This window comes from Poecilia reticulata, chromosome 16 (assembly GCF_904066995.2).
Source record: "Poecilia reticulata chromosome 16, P_reticulata-male-v2, whole genome shotgun sequence".
NCBI classification, from domain to species: Eukaryota; Metazoa; Chordata; class Actinopteri; order Cyprinodontiformes; family Poeciliidae; genus Poecilia; species Poecilia reticulata.
The window spans coordinates 3629495-3647863 of NC_088845.1; the positions used below are offsets into that span (position 1 = coordinate 3629495).

General features: G+C 38.5%; 1 long non-coding RNA gene across 1 annotated transcript in view; it reads left to right on the forward strand.

Moving 5' to 3' along the window:
• Positions 1-701: 701 nt before the first annotated feature.
• The window catches only part of LOC145555264 (uncharacterized), a 68612-nt gene continuing 50944 nt past the window's right edge, over positions 702-18369 (forward strand). Inside the window, exons 1-3 of the long non-coding RNA XR_014091367.1 lie at positions 702-1045; positions 1574-1628; positions 2392-2444. This is a non-coding gene — a long non-coding RNA (uncharacterized LOC145555264). The remainder of the gene's footprint in view (positions 1046-1573; positions 1629-2391; positions 2445-18369) is intronic.

Below are 18369 nucleotides of genomic sequence, written 5' to 3' on the forward strand. Positions count from 1 at the left end.
ATCAAAACACATCTCAGAGAAATTCAAACACAAAGATCGGGTGATGAATATTAATAGTATAATCACACAGAGACTTTGATGCTCCCTGGATGATCCTGTCCATGTTGCTGCTGATAGTGCTGAGAAGCTGAAAAATAAAATTGTAAAGTGTAACTGCTGTTACTGACGCATATTTCACCTCTTACCCTGAATTTAGATAGTTTATTAAGGAAAGCTCAGTAAGTTTTTAATATATTATCATGAAACAGGCGTATGCTGCTAAAGTAATTTAAATTCTGGTTGTATTAACTGAGAATGCTCAATCATTTTCATTAAAAAGTAAATTCAAAATGAAACGTGTCTTAAAGTGACAAATGATATGACTTGAGAGAGAAACTTAACTCAGTCCAAAAATAATACAGACCAGATCTACATTGATGTTAAGTCAAGCAGAAAGTTGACCTCTTCACATGTTAGAAGCATTTTACCTACAGATGAGCAACACTGATGCTGTTATTGCATTTTAAGCAATAAAATGCTTATTTCTTGCTTAAAATGCAATGAAATAAACATTGCTATAATGCAGTAATATTTCTAATATTAGACAGCATTGATTATTACAATAATCATTGTTGCAGCCCTAACTTATGTAGCCCTGAATTTCAGCAGAATATGAAGCCGGAGTGAACAACAGAAGCATTAGAGAAAACACGTCAGTGTTTGGTGCTCCAGTTTTCCTCCAACCAAAAAGTAGCTGCCTTTCAATTGACCATATGACGGCGCAAATTGGAATTATGAAAACAATTCACTTAATGGAAACATGGCAATTAAAACCAAAATAAATCGCTAATTTAGGTGGGAAAAAACAGTGTTTTTTGGATTAGGTTGTTTTTCGGCTGTGAATATTTGTGTATTCCGCCAAACTGGAGTGGAAACACTTTTTAACGTCACTCCAGTCATGTGATAAACGGATGAAACACAGGGATGAAAGTACTGGCGGAAAAGACGAAGAAGACGACAGGAAGTGGTTGGCGGATCGCGACACGGTTTGTTTGCTAATGATTTGGTAAGGCTGAACAAAGTTATTCACATGCAAATTTAATTGAGTTTCTTATTTAATGGAAACACCACCCTTTGCGAAATTGTGTGTGTGGGTATTTTTTGTCCAATATTAGCCGAATATCAACACAATTTTGCGGACATTTGTAATGGAAGCGCAGCTAATGACATTGAGATCGTCTCTGATCTGGTTGTCTGTTGCCTTAACCACGCCTGAGGTGATCTGGCTTTATTCTGGGATGATGAATAGATAATTAATTTTCTCAGTGTAAGCCACCAATGCTGCCTTCAACTTCAAACTGTCTGCTGCATCCCTGTGAGTGGCAGGTAGTCGAAGCAAGCAGGCGCCATTAGCGAGCTGATAATGGAGGATAATTGCAGTAATCATGTTGGTTTATGAAAGGGGATCCTCATCCCACCAGTGCTGGATGCTAAAACTCCAGGTCAGAGAGGAGCCAGATGCTCTAATTACTTTGTGGCAGTGAAACTGTGAATATTTTACTTAACTGAAAAGCAGGATTTTCTTTTTCACCAGAGGCTGAAACCAAATGTGACGTCAACGTTCAGGATCCAGTGAGACGGAGCAGAAGGTTTGGAGAAAAGTTTATTTTTAATATGGGATCCAAAGGCTTCATGAGATCGTTTTTTTTGTCAAAGATTTAATATTCAATTCAGAAATAAAATAATTTATTTGACCATTTGAGGTGACAGAAATTTGTTTCCAGATGTTCTCGTAGTATTTTTAAGCAATCCGGGTCTGATGAAGGTTTTTCAGTGTTCTTTTGAAATTTGGAATTTTAATAATTTATCTATTATGTATCAGACCTGAACATTCAAAGACACATAAAGACAGTTACAAATTTAGCCTTCTCTCACCGAGGAACATTGTCAGGTGTACTAATGTCGCACCAAGATCTAGAAAAAACTCATCCAAGCGTTTATCTTTATGTCTTTGATTACTGCAAAAGTGGAGATGGGCACCAGCAACCCTCCCAACCCCACTAAGGGACAAGGGTGTAAAGAAAATGGATGGATGGATGGATTGATGCTTCTTTTGTCCCTATGGTCTGCCTAAAACATGAATCACAAAGCTGCAGCTGAGCTCCTTTAAACCTGGATTAAAATCCACCTGTTTAGAGCTTCCTAACTGGAACATTATAAACTGTCACCTGCTTTCCAACCTGCCATTGTTTGCCACTGCAATGTAATGTTTTTGCGTGTTTTATTTTCCTTTTAGTCAAGCAAAGCTCTTTGAACTGCATTTTTGCTGAAAATGTGCCATACAAATAAAATTGCTTTGACTTTTTTTGACCTAAAATTGCTTCTTTTCTCCCTATGCTTCTTCATTTTTAGTGAAATGCTGCAGAATTTGCTGTCATGGTCGGGAGCAAGTACCTGAATAAACTGTGAGTGGAAAAAAAACTTAAGCTTTTGCAAAATCTTTTGAAATATTAATCCAGAAAAGCTTTTAAAGTCTGGTTGATTTTATTCACCAGAAAATAATTTAAAAGCAAAATTACTTTTTGACAAAATTCTTTTTTTTGTTGTTGTAAATATAGTGTTTTTTTTTGTTTTGTTTGTTTTTTAATAGTTTGGCCAAGTCAGACTGTCCATGTTAATAAGAAAATGGAAAGTAAAAGTAATTACCGAGGCCCTGCAGTGATCACAGGAAGTGTTAGAGACAGTTCTCTAAAAGCATCTTTGTAACGGTTTCTTTTTTCTCAACCTTTTAAATGCTTTACTTTACTGTTGGGGTTATTGTGAAACAGGAAAAACAACCATGAAGAAAGGATATCTGAGGTAGCTGGAACAGATTTACGGTAAAAGTCAATGAGCTGGGCATCAGTCTCCATGACAGCTTTCAGTGGTTTCAGGCGCATCAGAAAAGTATTAAATATTGTGACAGTTTCTGAAATTGAAAACTGAAACTGCTACTTAAATAAAAAATGACAAGGGGGAGCGGGGGGGAACAATTTTTTTTCCCAGCTACAAATTAAATGGAACCATTTATGTGACGGTTTTGTCAGTTTTTCTTTGCAAAAAGCTGAAGCTCAGTTAGATTGGATGGGAAGTCGCTGTGAGCTCTCCTGACATAACTTCATTTGATTTAGGTATGGGATTTGACTGGGCCATTTTTTAATACTGGCTGTATGCTTAGACATACGATGGTGTTTAAAAGTTACAACATAAATAGGTTGTGTGGGGAACAAATGCCAACGAACCTTCAGGCAGTCAAATATGTTAGAATTTTCTGGGGTTAAATGTGTCTCTCTAATCAGTTCTGACCCAAATGCAAACAGGTGTTCACTACAGTTAAAAACAGAAAATGAGACTCCGGCTATAGCATCTAAACACAAAAGCAGCACTTTCCATCCGTCTTTGCAGGTCTTCTTCTTCACCATAGTCTTTTCTTCCCAAACAGCAAGTTGGTACACTACCGCCACCAGCTGGTCAGTCTGTGTAACCTTTAAATCAGTTGATCTTAGCTTGTCAAGATCAACTTCATCTACCATCCAGGATTTGCCTCATATTTAGATCCTCCCCGTTACAATGACAAACAAAAATCATGCATTTGCATAGATCTGAAAATGACCTAGCCTTGACATTTACAGTTGCACACATTGTGTTTGTGGTGGTCCAGCATGGTGGGATGGGTTAGAGATCCCTGGTTTTCTCATAGGTAAAGCTTACAACTTTATTTGTGCTCTGCCCACAATTTGTTTTGTTTGTTACTTCATGGCATTAACTTCATTAACTTAGCAAAATGTTACCTGTTCTCACATCAATGTTCCAATGTTTGCTGACACAAGAATAAGAAAATAAATGTTTGACTAAACAAGCAAAATTAACTTTCTTATGTATAGATACTGAAAAAAGTTCAAAAGAAATTATCATATATAGGAAAGAAAAAAACAAGTGAATCAGACTATTTTGAATATAAACAAGAATAAAAAGATGCTATTTGCTGGTGGGATGATGTAACACCACCAGCAAAAGAAGATTCTGTGATGTCACTAGTGAGGCCCTCTGTGTGATGTCATAAACTATATATATTGAACAGAATTCTGCATATTTTTCATTGCTATATCGCTGACTAGTGCAGACATACGCAAAGCCTTTTAGGATCAACCGTTCAGGTAATTTAGGAAGATATTGAGGACAATGTCTTATCAAAACCAGAGAAGCCACAATGGGATGATGGGACCCCAGGTGAGACGGGGGGTCCATCGGAATGTCCAAGGCGGGTTTCCTCCTGTGCACCCGAGTGTTTTGCACGAGGAAATCCAAAGGCTGCGCTCTCTTTTAGAGATGGAGAGAGCCCAGAGGTTTGAAGATCACCAACGACTGGCCCAGCTGGAAGCAGAGCTGGAAGAAACGAAACACCAGTTAAAAAGGCAGAAAGCTCTCAAAGAAGTTTTTATTAACAAGGGTAAAGAGACAAAGAGGGAACTCGAGATGATGGAAAAGCTTAGAGATCCAGCAGTTGCTAATGCTGCGATCCTTGCTTCGAAGGTGCATAACGATACACGATTTAAGAATAAGAAGCAGCTCCAAGAAGATTTTGTAGAGTTAAAGACGGCCCACCTCCTCAGCCAGGAAGCATTTACATCCGAAATCCAGGCTGAGAAAGACAAAAACAAAACCCTTCAAGAAGAATTGGACAAACTTCAGTCTTCCCACCAGGAGCTTTGCTCCACCTATGAATCCAACAAAAACAGTTTACAGGCGGAATATGACCAGGTAAAACGTTCATACGAAGAACTGAACCAAAAGTATGAACAAGATCTTTCTAGTCTTAAAGCCGAAGTCGAAACATTTGAGAAACAGCTGGAGCTTGAAAGAGAAGCAAATTCAGACAGAGCAACGAAAGACCGGGAGCAAATCGACAAACTCATAGAAGAGCAAGACTTCATATATGAATCCATGACTAAAGAGTTCAATTTTCTGCAAATGAGCGAAAACAATTTACAGGCGGAGTTGGACCAAATGAAACATTCATATGAAGAACTTGATGAGAAGTACAAAACAGATGTTTCTGCTCTTAAAGCACAAGTCGAAACATTTGAGAAACAGCTGGAGCATGAAAGAAAGGCCAGCTCAGACAGAGCAACGAAAGACCGGGAGCAAATCGACAAACTCATAGAAGAGCAAGACTTCATATATGAATCCATGACTAAAGAGTTCAATTTTCTGCAAATGAGCGAAAACAATTTACAGGCGGAGTTGGACCAAATGAAACATTCATATGAAGAACTTGATGAGAAGTACAAAACAGATGTTTCCGCTCTTAAAGCACAAGTCGAAACATTTGAGAAACAGCTGGAGCTTGAAAGAGAAGCAAATTCAGACAGAGCAACAAAAGACCGGGAGCAAATCGACAAACTCATAGAAGAGCAAGACTTCATATATGAATCCATGACTAAAGAGTTCAATTTTCTGCAAATGAGCGAAAACAATTTACAGGCGGAGTTGGACCAAATGAAACATTCATATGAAGAACTTGATGAGAAGTACAAAACAGATGTTTCCGCTCTTAAAGCACAAGTCGAAATATTTGAGAAAGAGCTGGAGCATGAAAGAAAGGCCAGCTCAGACAGAGCAACAAAAGACCTGGAGCAAATCGACCAACTCATAGAAAAGCAAGACTTCAAATATGAATCAATGACAGAAGAGTTAAATTTTCTGCAAATCAGCGAAAACAATTTGCAGGCGGAGCTGGACCAAGTGAAACATTCATACGCAGAGCTCAATGAAACAGATGTTTCTAGTCTTACAGCCAATGTGGAAACATTTGAGAAAGAGTTAGAGCATGAAAAAGAAGCCAGCCAGAAGTATGAAACAGATGTTTTTCAAGAGAAGGAGGAAGAGAGCCAACCTGACCATGTTGAAGTCAGGTTGGCTTCTTCTGAGGATTTCTCAGAAGAAATTATAGACGTTGCTGGAGGAACCATCCCGGAGAATTTCAACAGCATGCAGGATGGTAAAAGTAAAAAAACAAAGCTTTCAGTTTGGAAAAGGATACGAAACTTTATGCGTTTGAAGAAATCAAACAAAGGGAGAAAAGAATGAACTAAAAGGAAGCTTTTACCATCCTGCCAACTAAAAAAAAGATCCCCTCCTAACCCAATTTTTAAAAAATTCAAACTTTAAGATGAATTTGAAATATAAAAAAAAGTGGGCAGCACGGAGGTGCAGTGGCTAGCACTGCAGCTGCACAGAGAGGACGTGTCCCGTCTTTGCTGTGTGGAGTTTGCATGTTCTCCCCGTACCTGCGTGGGTTTTCTCCAGGGACTCTGGTTTCCCCCCACATCCCCTAAAACATGTAGGTTAGGTCAATTGGTCAATGTAAATTGCCCCCAAAAAGAGTTTAAGAAACTGCAAAAATTGGTTTAAAATCACCCAAGAGTCATGTGGCATCAGCACTACGTCTAAGACTATTCCTCCCCAACCTGCTTCCTCTACATCAGCCCTGTTTCAGTGGTGCAGAGCCTCAACAACACACAGCTCAATATTTACAGCAACCTATTCATTTAAGAATTACAATTCTTCTTGTAATTGTAATGATTTCTGTTTATTTTCTGACTGTCTTGTAATTTTATGGTTTGTCCTTTATTTTACCTTCTCTACTCACTTTTTATGTTGCACTTGCACTTTTTTGTGGTGAAATGTAGCTCATTGTGCTGCGTTTAAATCTGGAATTTAAAAAAAGGTTGACAAAAAGATCATGCAGTGGCTTTTTTTTTGTTTTTTTCAGGGGACTGTGGCTGTGGACAGAGTGGTCGTCTTGTGATTAGAAGTTTGTAAGTTCGAGTTCAGCTTCCTCCTGCCACATGTTCAGGCCCCCTGGGCTCTTTGCCCCTAGTTGCCCACCGATCTGCTTATCGGTGTAAATGTGTGTGTGGGTGAATGTGACTGCAGTGTGAAGTGCTTTGAGTGGTCAAAATGATTAGCAAGGCTCTACATAAGTTCAGTCCATTTATCATTTATTTTCTTTGATAAATCCTGTGTTTGTTTTTTTATACCAAACATAAAAAAGCTGATTAAACAAGTTTTTACTTCTTCAGGGTCCCGGGTGTTAAATTAAGGTTAGAATTACATCTGTACATAATATTAGATGATAATTGTAATCATAGCTTAATACTCCGGACCCTGAAGAAGTAAAAACTTGTTCTATCTGGTTTGTTTGTTATAAAAAAAACAGGTTTTATCAAAAATGAAAGGAACTGTTTGATCTTTCTGTTAGTCTTTATTTAGAAAAGTTTATTCGAGATAGCTTAACAAATTTAACAAAAAAAGTGCAATTTAACATGAAAAACTGAGTAGAAAAGGTAAAAAATAAGAGCAATCTGTGAAACTTAATAAGAAATTATTAATGTTAGTGGAGGAAAATCAGTTCTTAAATGAATACATTGCTGTGAGTATGAGCCTGTGTGTTGTTGAGCTTATGTGTTGTCTACTGGTATGAAAGAGAAGAACGAAAACATCTGGGCTGTAGAGCAACACGGTTATCCTGGGTTCAATTCCAAGTCTTGGGCAAAATGCTGCATGTCTCTCCTCCAAATCAATTAGAGTTAATTAAAGGCCCCTAGAGAATGAAAGAACTGACCACCACATGTTTCCTCATGGTTAAAAAAATACAACTCTGTGGTGGTCAGGGGCACAACCCACGTATTGAGGCCTTGGTCCTTGTGGCGGTGGTCGCAGGTTCGATTCCCGGCCTGGTGAAATTTGCTGCATGTCTTCCCTCTTTCCTGTCGAGCTCCAGTGCTTTTGTTGGCCACTAGAGCCAACAAAACCTTTAAAAAAATACAACTCTTTCTTAATCTTTCTCTCATTCTTTCTTATTCTTAAATAATACATAAGTTACTTAATAAACACACATATACATACATAAATGCATACACACATGCACACATATACACACACACACATGCACACATATACACACATACACATGCACACACACACACATCCCTTCCATAGGCTGCCACCTTATCGTGGTGGAGGGGTTTGAGTGTCCCAGTGATCCTAGGAGCTGCAGGGCTTCATGCCTCTGGTTGGGTCACCAATGCAGGTTCTAGGTGAGGAACCAGACCAAGTGCAGCCCAAAGACCCCTTATGATGAGTACCACCATTGGAAACAGTGTTCCCTCGCCTGGATACATATTTAGTTTACAAAATAAATTTAGTATTAAGCTAAATATTTATTTAGCAAGCTTAACATTTAGTGACCAAGATATATATTTGGCATTGAGCTAAATAATGAGCCTTGAGCAAAGCTGAATACTGAGCTAAATATTTAGTTCAGTTTGGAGTATTTACCTCCAAACTAGATATTTAGTTTGAAGCTAAATACTTTGTTGGAAAAGTAAATATTTAGCTTGCTAATTGATTATGACACTAATATTTAGTGTCATAAACACTATGACACTTTATGTCATAAACAGTGTCATAATGTTTATGACAGTGTTTGACACTGTCATAGTGTTTATGACACTAATATTTAGTGTCATAAACACTATGACAGTGTTTATGACAGTGTCATAGTGTTTATGACACTAAATATTAGTGTCATAAACACTACGACACTGTCATAAACAGTGTCATAATGTTTATGACAGTGTTTGACACTGTCATAGTGTTTATGACACTAATATTTAGTGTCATAAACACTATGACAGTGTTTATGACAGTGTCATAGTGTTTATGACAGTGTCATAAACACTGTCATAAACAATGTTTATGACACTGTCATAAACATGACATGACCATAAAGAAGTCTTTATGAATGTTTATGACAGTTGTCATAAAATATCATTCGGTAAATAATGACACTTTTAATGCAAAGTTGCTCTAAAAGTTGCATTAAAAGTCCATTAAAATGCCAACTTTGCATTAATTTATCATAATTTACAAAATCATGCAAAGCTGGCACTTTTAATGGACTTTCAATGCAACTTTTTTTGTCTATGATCTAACGGGGAGACTTATTCTTCTTCTGTGCCCAACCGTCCCGATACGACCAGTGAGACCGGCGCCCCCTCTCGGTTGTATGTGGAATCACAATAAATAACTAAAATGACACTTCAGAACTTATAATAATGAGAAATTAAAGATAATCTTATATGGATTACATTTAAGATGAAAAAAGGTTGATTGCAAATACAAACCACACTTTTCAGATCTGCATTTATAAAAAGTTTTGAAACCTGTGTAGTATTTTCCTTTCACTACATCAGTCTATCACATAAAATAGACAGAGGAGGGCAGATCATCTTTAATAAAACTGTACATCTGTGTCTGGTGAATTTTTGGTTAAAACGTGTCTGTTTTTCATTCAATGGGTAGAAAATCCAGAAATGTTACTCAAGTTACTGAATGCTTTTTTCATAATAAAATTACTAAAGTAAAAATAAAAAGTATAATGAAGTAAAAATACTCCTAAATGTATTTTTTTCTAAAAAGTCATTCAAGTAAATGTAATTGAGTAAATGTAGCTAATTACTACTCAGCTCTGAAAATAGAAACCACACTTTACTTTACGCTCTAAGGACAGTTTGCACCTCCTCGTTTCCAAACAGAAAAGGGAAATGAAGCTTTTAGGTTTTCTGCCCCCTCTTAGAAATGCCCTGCAAGCTGAATTAAAACTTTCAGAGCTTGTTTCACTGAACGCTTTTTGCAACATTTTAAATAACCGACAACCAATATCCTGTTAACAGCGCCTGTGTTTTAAATCTTAAATTTCCACTGTTTTTTTAAATTTGTATTGTCACAACTACTGCCTTTTATTGTTAAATTGTTTGCATTTATATATTTCTAATGTGTATTTTTGTTGTTTCTGTTTACTTGTCTAGTCTATAATGAAGTGTACTGCTGTTTTTGTTGATATCAGTAGGTATTTTCTGGTTAAATAAAGGTTTAACAATAAAAACAATCCAGTATAAAAGTGTGTAGTGTAAATAAGAAAAAGCTCTGTGGGTATGAATACTTATGCAAACCTCTAATTTCTTCACCTATTGTTGCTAAGCAGCTTTTACAGCTACACTTTCTGGGTTTATGATATTTAAATGATTTCCATTAATATTCCTGCAGACTTCCTGGCGATCATTCAGTCTTTCTTCTTCTCTGAACTCTTTATTTCTCCGTGTTGCACGTTCCCACATCAGTCTGTGCTTTCATACACCCAGCTAAAGAAATGTTGTAAAGAACGTGCCTAAAGAGGTCATGGTTTCAGTATTTGCCGTGGTTTTGCTTGTGTGTTATTTTACTCTCTATGTTTTTCTTGTGTTTTCAGTCACTATTCCACCATATTTACATACTAGAAAGAAAACCACGTGTCGGGTTGGTTTGTGTTGGGTGACCTGCTTAGTTTCAGAGGCAAACTTGGTCTATGTTACTTTATGAACACAAGGTTTTTTTTTAGTTTTGACATTAACATGTCGTCTTATATTAAGACATTTTCAGCCAATTCCCTCTGGTTTATATTTATATCTTGCACATCAGTTAACGTTTATGTTCACGCTCCTGTACCTTTTATTTCTAACTTCCTCTGAAAAACTGGATTATTATTTGGAATCAACTAACCTGAATTCCTCAGTTCATTATCAACTTTGCAGCTTTTTCGTTCATCTAATTTGATCTAATTTGAGGTTGATTTTGAGCTAAATGTTATGGATTGTGATCCCAAAATCTAGCTGATGATAAATTCTGGAAATGAGTTGGATAACTGTAAATCAATAATTTCTTATCAATATATTGCTGAAAGTGGAGAAAATGTTTTATTTAGCTATTTTAGGTTTTTGATGAAAAAACTCCTCATATGAAAATAAAACAACTTGTTAAATTCTGGAAGATGCCATCCATTTTTTAAGTGCACCAGTTCCTCCTGCAGCAAAACATGTCCACAGAATGATGCTGCCACCTCCATACGTCACAGTTATTATGGTAGAGGCATCCCCATTTTTCCTCCAAATGTAATGATGGTAATTATGGTCACAGTTCCACTTTAGTGGAGATGCCTCCACAATGAGAGGCTTTTGTCCCTCTGTGATTTCTGTTACAAGGATAATATTTGTTCTTTAACTTCAAAGTGTGTTTTAGTTAAGAAAAATAAATTTCTCAGAACATAATGGAAAATGGAAACGGAGTATCATCTTAAAAACAACTTATCTGTTTTATCTACATTTTAATAAATACAGTTTAAGAATTACTCATACTCTCCTCAGTAATCAGTGGAAATGCATTTGTGCTCACAGGATATCAGCCCAGGGCTGCACAGTGGCGCAGTTGGTAGAGCTACTGCCTTGCAGCAAGAAGGTTCTGGGTTTGATTCCCAGCCCTGGTCTTTCTGCATGGAGTTTGCATGTTCACCCTCTGCATGCGTGGGTTTTTTTCTGGGTACTCCAGTTTCCTCCCACAGTCCAAAAGCATGACTGTCAGGTTAACTGGTCTGTCTAAATTGTCCCTGTGTGTCTCTGTGTTGCCCTGCGACAGACTGGCAACCTGTCCAGGGCGACCCTGCCTCTCGCCCGGAACATTAGCTGGCACCAGCAACCCTCCTGACCCCACCAGGGACAAGGGTATAAAGAAAATGGATGGAAAAAAATCAACCCTCATCACTGCTGAGCAGCTTTGTCTTTGCAACATTTCCACAGGTGATGTTGGCGACTGCCAAACAAAAGTCGCTGAGCGGCTGAGTAGGGAAGTGGTTGTTGACGCGCCAGCTGATCAAAACGTAAATCCAAGCTGCAGTTGCAATGATTTTATTGTCAATATCCAAAAATGCAAACAGTGTTCAAAACCAGCATAAAAACGGATCCATAGGATTAAACAGTGATCAAAAACAAAACATAGCGGTCAGCAAAAAAGTAGACCTCCCCTATCACCCACTCACTGAAGTCACCAGCTGAGCAACAGGTGATCTACAATCACTAATAACACCACGTGATCCCGTGCTACACCTATCCACAACAATAATAACGTAATTTTCCTGAAACTCCAAACTATTAGGTCACTCTGTTTGGAGTATGTAAAATAACACGCAGGACTGCTATGGCCAACGATTTATTACAAATCTGCGAAATTCATTAATCAACACATCTTCAAAATGTGTAAAATAGCTACAATAAATTCAAAGTGAATTCAGTAGTCCGTCAGCTGTTTCTCAGCTAGCTCACAAAGTCCGCCAGCATTAGCATTAGCCTCCAGAAATATGCCCCGTTTTATAAACAATGCAAATCAAAAACTGAATAACGTGACTCACGAGTTGACACTCAATTCAAAAATCACTTCAACTCGCAAAGGATACCAATCAGTGACGTGCAGTCAGGGGAGGCAGGTGAGGCAGACATCATGGAAAAATAACATCCATCCATCCATCCATCCATCCATCCATCCATTTTCTTTACACCCTTGTCCCTCAGTGGGGTCAGGAGGGTTGCTGGTGCCTCTCCAGCTAACGTTTCGGGCGAGAGGCGGGGTCACCCTGGACAGGTCGCCAGTGTGTCGCAGGGCAACACAGAGACACACAGGACACACAACCATGAACACACACACTCACACCTAGGGGCAATTTGGAGAGACCAATTAACCTGACAGTCATGTTTTGGACTGTGGGAGGAAACCGGAGTACCCGCCGGCAATAAAATGGCTAAGAAACATTTAATATATGGACTGATTTTCCATAATTTCGCTTATGTATATGATGTACAGTGTTTTTTGTCACTAACTGTGTGTGTATTGTGTTAGGCGCGATAAGAAACGGCAGAGAACAGACTCGAGGTGAGGCAGGCAGTTCTCTTGCCTCACCGCTGGGGGCGCTCATGATCCCAGATATTGTGACTGCACAACTGCAGAGTAAGAGACAGCGAGCTAGCCATGGAGCTAGCCACACAGTAAATAAGTACAGCAATATATTTGTTTTCTTCTGTCTTCCGACGTCAACACGAAATACTACATTTCTACACTTAAACAGTTTTCTAAAGTGGATTTTCAATTGAAGCAGGAGATGATAACTAAAGGAAGACCAACACCGGAGCTGAAAGTTTTACTTCAAGACAATTTGATGATTCTCAAACGGAGTAGAAAAGACATGCCGAGGATAGACTTGGCTTTGGATGAACGGATATTTTTGTGCAGAATTAGCGAGGTATGGATTTCATGGATACGTAAAGGTATGTTTAGTTTTTTAATTAAATCTGCGTTTTGTGGGCTACAGTTAATGTTTAAATAATTTAGTAAAGTAGAAGCGGTAGCTAATCTACCACAGCAATTATTTATTAATAAAACATTAAGCCTTAGGCTTAGGCTAAATTAACTTACTATAACAACAAACTAAATGTTCTGTTCTGTGTGCAAAATTCTTGAATGTTTTTTGGTGTTAAATCCTAAAGCATGAAGTGGCATTGATGCCAGTTGCTATGGCAACGAGTCTGCTTTGCTTGGCGAATACAGATCACTTTGCTGTGGATCATAGCACGAAATTAATACCTAAATTTCTAAGTTTCACTGAGTTAACGCGGCCATGGATGACACGTCTTTTACGTGTCAACGCATGCACACACACACACACACACACACACACACACAACGTTGTGTGCATGCGCGAAATTTCCGTAGGTCCAATAACATGGATGGTGTCTACGTCATAAGTCAGTGCCTCACCAGCAATGAACCTCACCGCACGTCACTGATACCAATATATCCTATATATCAAAATACAAGATATATATTTCAAAATACATTTTACTGACCTGTGATGTAGAAAAGATGAGACACAGTTGAGCATCTAACGCATAGACATAATATAAGAATAGAGCCTCATGGACCGCTCTCGCCTATTGTCGCTGACGAGATTTAGGGCGGCCATCTTGGAGGGGTCCACCACTCCACATGTGTTTAGAGGGCAAAATGATGTATCAGTGCATTTAATCGATCATAACACGCCTTTTTGTTACCGGAAACCATATTCAAACATCTATCAAAGCTACATTTATAAACAATTGAATTATTTAAGTATGTTATTATTTAAGTAGTACATAGTTCAGCATATGTAAATATGCTTAGTGGCTATAACAGTAGAATAGGAATGGAATATTCTGATTCGATGTATGCAGAGCATATTACAAAGCACACAGCCGTTCATAATTTATTTAATAAATTATTTAGTAATATCAATACATATTTATTTAACTATACAAACACAAATAAATAACGGTTGACGGTTTTGTCAGTTTTTCTTTGCAAAAAGCTGAAGCTCAGTCAGATTGGATGGGAAGTCATTGTGAGCTCTCCTGACATAACTGTTCATCTGATTTAGGTATGGGATTTGACTGGGCCATTTTTAATCCTGGCTGTATGCTTAGGCATACGATGGTGTTTAAAAGTTACAACATAAATCTGGGTCTTCTTCTTCACCATAGTCTTTTCTTCTCAAACAGCAAGTTGGTACACTACCGCCACCAGCTGGTCAGTCTGTGTAACCTTTAAATCAGTTGACCTTTGCTTGTCAAGATCAACTTCATCTACCATCCTCATATTTAGATCCTCCCTGTTACAATGACAAACAAAAATCATGCATTTGCATAGATCTGAAAATGACCTAGCCTTGACATTTACAGTTGAACACATTGTGTTTGTGGTGGTCCAGCATGGTGGGATGGGTTAGAGATCCCTGGTTTTCTCATAGGTAAAGCTTACAACTTTATTTGTGCTCTGCCCACAATTTGTTTTGTTTGTTACTTCATGGCATTAACTTAGCAAAATGTTACCTGTTCTCACATCAATGTTCCAATGTTTGCTGACACCAGAATAAGAAAATAAATGTTTGACGAAACTCCCCGTACCTGCGTGGGTTTTCTCCAGGGACTCTGGTTTCCCCCACATCCCCTAAAACATGTAGGTTAGGTCAATTGGTCAATGTAAATTGCCCCAAAAGAGTTTAAGAAACTGCAAAAATTGGTTTAAAATCACCCAAGAGTCATGTGGCATCAGCACTACGTCTAAGACTATTCCTCCCCAACCTGCTTCCTCTGCATCAGCCCTGTTTCAGTGGTGCAGAGCCTCAACAACACACAGCTCAATATTTACAGCAACCTATTCATTTAAGAATTACAATTCTTCTTGTAATTGTAATGATTTCTGTTTATTTTCTGACTGTCTTGTAATTTTATGGTTTGTCCTTTATTTTACCTTCTCTACTCACTTTTTATGTTGCACTTGCACTTTTTTGTGGTGAAATGTAGCTCATTGTGCTGCGTTTAAATCTGGAATTTAAAAAAAGGTTGACAAAAAGATCATGCAGTGAGTTTTTTTTGTTTTTTTTCAGGGGGACTGTGGCTGTGGACAGAGTGGTCGTCTTGTGATTAGAAGTTTGTAAGTTCGAGTTCAGCTTCCTCCTGCCACATGTCCAGGCCCCCCTGGGCTCTTTGCCCCTAGTTGCCCACCGATCTGCTTATCGGTGTAAATGTGTGTGTGGGTGAATGTGACTGCAGTGTGAAGTGCTTTGAGTGGTCAAAATGATTAGCAAGGCTCTACATAAGTTCAGTCCATTTATCATTTATTTTCTTTGATAAATCCTGTGTTTGTTTTTTTATACCAAACATAAAAAAGCTGATTGAACAAGTTTTTACTTCTTCAGGGTCCCGGGTGTTAAATTAAGGTTAGAATTACATCTGTACATAATATTAGATGATAATTGTAATCATAGCTTAATACTCCGGACCCTGAAGAAGTAAAAACTTGTTCTATCTGGTTTGTTTGTTATAAAAAAAACAGGTTTTATCAAAAATGAAAGGAACTGTTTGATCTTTCTGTTAGTCTTTATTTAGAAAAGTTTATTCAAGATAGCTTAACAAATTTAACAAAAAAGTGCAATTTAACATGAAAAACTGAGTAGAAAAGGTAAAAAAGGAGCAATCTGTGAAACTTAATAAGAAATTATTAATGTTATTGGAGGAAAATCAGTTCTTAAATGAATACATTGCTGTGAGTATGAGCCTGTGTGTTGTTGAGCCTGTGTGTTGTTGAGCCTGTGTGTTGTTGAGCTTATGTGTTGTCTACTGGTATGAAAGAGAAGAACGACAGGATGTGAAACATCTGGGGTGTATCATCTTAAAAACAACTTATCTGTTTTATCTACATTTTAATAAATACAGTTTAAGAATTACTCATACTCTCCTCAGTAATCAGAGGAAATGCATTTGTGCTCACAGGATATCAGCCAGGGCTGCACAGTGGCACAGTTGGTAGAGCTACTGCCTTGCAGCAAGAAGGTTCTGGGTTTGATTCCCAGCCCTGGTCTTTCTGCATGGAGTTTGCATGTTCACCCTCTGCATGCGTGGGTTTTTTTCTGGGTACTCCAGTTTCCTCCCACAGTCCAAAAGCATGACTGTCAGGTTAACTGGTCTGTCTAAATTGTCCCTGTGTGTCTCTGTGTTGCCCTGCGACAGACTGGCAACCTGTCCAGGGCGACCCTGCCTCTCGCCCGGAACATTAGCTGGCACCAGCAACCCTCCTGACCCCACCAGGGACAAGGGTATAAAGAAAATGGATGGAAGAAATCAACCCTCATCACTGCTGAGCAGCTTTGTCTTTGCAACATTTCCACAGGTGATGTTGGCGACTGCCAAACAAAGTCGCTGAGCGGCTGAGTAGGGAAGTGGTTGTTGACGCGCTAGCTGATCAAAACGTAAATCCAAGCTGCAGTTGCAATGATTTTATTGTCAATATCCAAAAAGCAAACAGTGTTCAAAACCAGCATAAAAACGGATCCATAGGATTAAACAGTGATCAAAAACAAAACATAGCGGTCAGCAAAAAAGTAGACCTCCCCTATCACCCACTCACTGAAGTCACCAGCTGAGCAACAGGTGATCTACAATCACTAATAACACCACGTGATCCCGTGCTACACCTATCCACAACAATAATAACGTAATTTTCCTGAAACTCCAAACTATTAGGTCACTCTGTTTGGAGTATGTAAAATAACACGCAGGACTGCTATGGCCAACGATTTATTACAAATCTGCGAAATTCATTAATCAACACATCTTCAAAATGTGTAAAATACAATAAATTCAAAGTGAATTCAGTAGTCCGTCAGCTGTTTCTCAGCTAGCTCACAAAGTCCGCCAGCATTAGCATTAGCCTCCAGAAATATGCCCGTTTTATCAACAATGCAAATCAAAACATAAATAACGTGACTCACGAGTTGACACTCAATTCAAAAATCACTTCAACTCGCAAAGGATACCAATCAGTGACGTGCAGTCAGGGGAGGCAGGTGAGGCAGACATCATGGAAAAATAACATCCATCCATCCATCCATCCATCCATCCATCCATTTTCTTGCACCCTTGTCCCTCAGTGGGGTCAGGAGGGTTGCTGGTGCCTCTCCAGCTAACGTTTCGGGCGAGAGGCGGGGTCACCCTGGACAGGTCGCCAGTGTGTCGCAGGGCAACACAGAGACACACAGGACACACAACCATGAACACACACACTCACACCTAGGGGCAATTTGGAGAGACCAATTAACCTGACAGTCATGTTTTGGACTGTGGGAGGAAACCGGAGTACCCGCCGGCAATAAAATGGCTAAGAAACATTTAATATATGGACTGATTTTCCATAATTTCGCTTATGTATATGATGTACAGTGTTTTTGTCACTAACTGTGTGTGTATTGTGTTAGGCGCGATAAGAAACGGCAGAGAACAGACTCGAGGTGAGGCAGGCAATTCTCTTGCCTCACCGCTGGGGGCGCTCATGATCCCAGATATTGTGACTGCACAACTGCAGAGTAAGAGACAGCGAGCTAGCCATGGAGCTAGCCACACAGTAAATAAGTACAGCAATATATTTGTTTTCTTCTGTCTTCCGACGTCAACACGAAATACTACATTTCTACACTTAAACAGTTTTCTAAAGTGGATTTTCAATTGAAGCAGGAGATAATAACTAAAGGAAGACCAACACCGGAGCTGAAAGTTTTACTTCAAGACAGTTTGATGATTCTCAAACGGAGTAGAAAAGACATGCCGAGGATAGACTTGGCTTTGGATGAACGGATATTTTTGTGCAGAATTAGCGGTGTATGGATTTCATGGATACGTAAAGGTATGTTTAGTTTTTTAATTAAATCTGCGTTTTGTGGGCTACAGTTAATGTTTAAATAATTTAGTAAAGTAGAAGCGGTAGCTAATCTACCACAGCAATTATTTATTAATAAAACATTAAGCCTAAAACGTACTATAACAACAAACTAAATGTTCTGTTCTGTGTGCAAAATTCTTGAATGTTTTTGGTGTTAAATCCTAAAGCATGAAGTGG